This window comes from Vidua macroura, chromosome 8 (genome assembly GCF_024509145.1).
Source record: "Vidua macroura isolate BioBank_ID:100142 chromosome 8, ASM2450914v1, whole genome shotgun sequence".
Lineage (NCBI taxonomy): Eukaryota > Metazoa > Chordata > Aves > Passeriformes > Viduidae > Vidua > Vidua macroura.
The window spans coordinates 12,878,081-12,880,631 of record NC_071578.1 but is presented as its reverse complement, the minus strand read 5'-3'; positions in this window follow the sequence as shown (position 1 = coordinate 12,880,631).

Genomic DNA, 2,551 nt, shown 5'->3' with positions numbered 1-2,551 from the left:
GCTGTGGGTTGTGCTGATCTCTATTTCTGGTTCTCTGGGCTGGGCTGGTACGTGGGTCTCATGCTTGCCTTGGAAAGGAAAAGTGTGGACTTTGTAACTGACCAAGCATCAGGGTGAGGGTGAGCAAAAGGGCCAGGAGAAGGAGGAAGAGTGTAAAGGATGGCATGAGCTCTGAAACTCTTGGGCATTCAGCAGCCTTCCCCAAGAGGTTCTTGGGGCTGCAAAGTCCTATGTCAAGTGACAAAGGTGATTGTGCTGTGTTCACAGTGACAGTCATCCTCTTCTGGGGCCTGGGAGGATAATACTGGGTGACCCTTCCTACACCCATGGGTGCTGTTTATCTTCATGGCCAGGCAGAGTTTCATGAAGCTATCTTGGGTCTGCCATGAGGCCTCTCCCACCCCAAAGGAGAGCAGCTTGAGTGTGCTGCAGCCTAGTCTGGGGGAGAAAGGAGCCCAAGTCCTGGACTAAAGCCCCTGCTTCCAATCAGCTGCATCCAGGCTCTCCGTTGGCTGATAAATATCCCTTGGTGGGACAAGCATGTTTCTAACAAAGCCATATGACGTGGCTGCTCTGAGAGTCCCGTGGCCCGGTGGATGATTTATGTTCCTCCCTCCAGTCAGGGATACATGTCAGATCTCTAGGGCAGCAGCATTCTCACATCAGCCACTACTCACATCTACTGCCTGAGTAGAGACATCTTACCCATTCTGCTCCTTCAGAGAGAGCAGCCAAACCTGAAAGGTACTTCTTGAAGTGCCAAGCTGTATCCACAGCAGGTTTGCTTCTGCCAAAGCTGCAACAGGCAAAGATAATGTCTCCAACCACATGTAGCTACTGCTAGAAAGCTGTAAAAGAGCTCTGAAATGATTAATAGCAGAGCAGAAAGTAGGAAAACATGTTCAAAGATGTATATCTGATCCCTGGGCATTATTAGATCTCTTGTTAAAGCACAATTAAAGTAATAGATAAGCACATTAAATGAAACAGATGTCACTCCTCCTGGGAGGAGCCTCAAGGAGACTGCCCTCTGCTTTTCTTAAGCTCCTTAGCTGACGCTGCTCTTGTCCTACACCCCAAACTGCTGTGATGACTTTCAGAAAAGTATCTGTAGCAATCTTTTGGGTCCAAGGTGCCTCTGGCATGCTTGGGAGCATGGTGATGTTTGTAAAATCATGTGCTATAGCACTCGAAAACTGCCCTTTCCCTGTTCTTGCTGTTCACCCTTCCTGCCTTGGCAGTTTGGAGGGGTCCTGGCAGGGCAGGGAGCTCCGTGGGCAGTGATTCTGGGGCAGCAGCCACACAAAGCCAAACTTGGGACCATGGCAGCAAAGCCTCAGCTGTTTGGCCACTCCTTTTTTCCTGCCCCATCCATACTAGAGGGGCAATGGAGCACAGAGACCCCCTGAAGTGCTATTGCCATCTCAAATCAGCTCTTCTCCTGCCCTGGGGAGTGGGACATGGTGCAGTTCATTGCTTATGGACAGAGTAAGAGGTTTGCTCTGGGCTTGTAGAATTGGCAAGCCATGCTCAAGACAGAGCTTCCCTCCCACCTCCCTGAGCTTATAGCAGTGGATTCCCTCTTCAGATCAACATGGATTTATGCCAGCTGACAGTTCAGCTCAGCAGGGTTTCTAGGTTTCTAGGTTGTAGCTGGAATCTCCCCCCGAGGATTCAAGTCATCTCAACAGCTCACATCACTCTGGACACGGTCACTGCAGCCAGTGCCTGCCAGCCCTCCCCAAAACCACAGTAAGTCCACAGCCTGCCTTGGTCTCACTGGGGAGCAGAGGAGCTGCTGCCAAGCTGTGGCCACCAGCCTGGCCTCCATTTCCCATTGCAACAGGAAGGAAACCTCATTGCAAAGAGTCAGAGCCAGACGAATCCCTGCTTGGGAAGAGCAGCAAGCGTTAATTGCTCTCCAACAATGAGTCACACCTGATCTGGGCTTGTCCTGTGCTCCCATGAACTCCATGCCTTTTCCCTGCTGTGCCTCTAATTTCAGGGCTAGCTGGGAACAGGAATAAAGCTCCTTCAATAACTGTGTGTGGCGGAAATGTCAGTGTTCCAGCATGTTTACGACCTCACTTCAAATGGTAACCACACCAAAGATGTCACGTTGGTCTGCAGCAGAGCCTGTGTAGGGGCTGGGGAGGCTGCTGGGCTCCCTCAAGCACTGGCAGTCCCAGTGGGAGGGCTTGGCCAAGGGCCTGTGGAGGCCGGGATCTGGCTGCCACAGGAAGAGGAGCGAGCATGGTGAAGGTGTGATGGGTGAGTGCCTGTTGGCCCACACTAGCAGCTGACGGGTGAGCTGATCCGGATAGAAAAAAGCTAGGGCATGAGATAAGTTATTAAATAAATTATTTTTTCTGGCCTTTCTTAACGTGTTATCTGAGCATCTGATGAGCCTCCTTATGTCAATCCGCCATGGAGGCTGTCTGGTACGCTGGGAGCGGCAGTGTAGAAACCCTCTGACACTGCCCCAGGAACATGGGCTATCTCTCCCGAGCCGTGAATCAATGTCCAGTGCTGATGCCCCCACTCCGGCTGG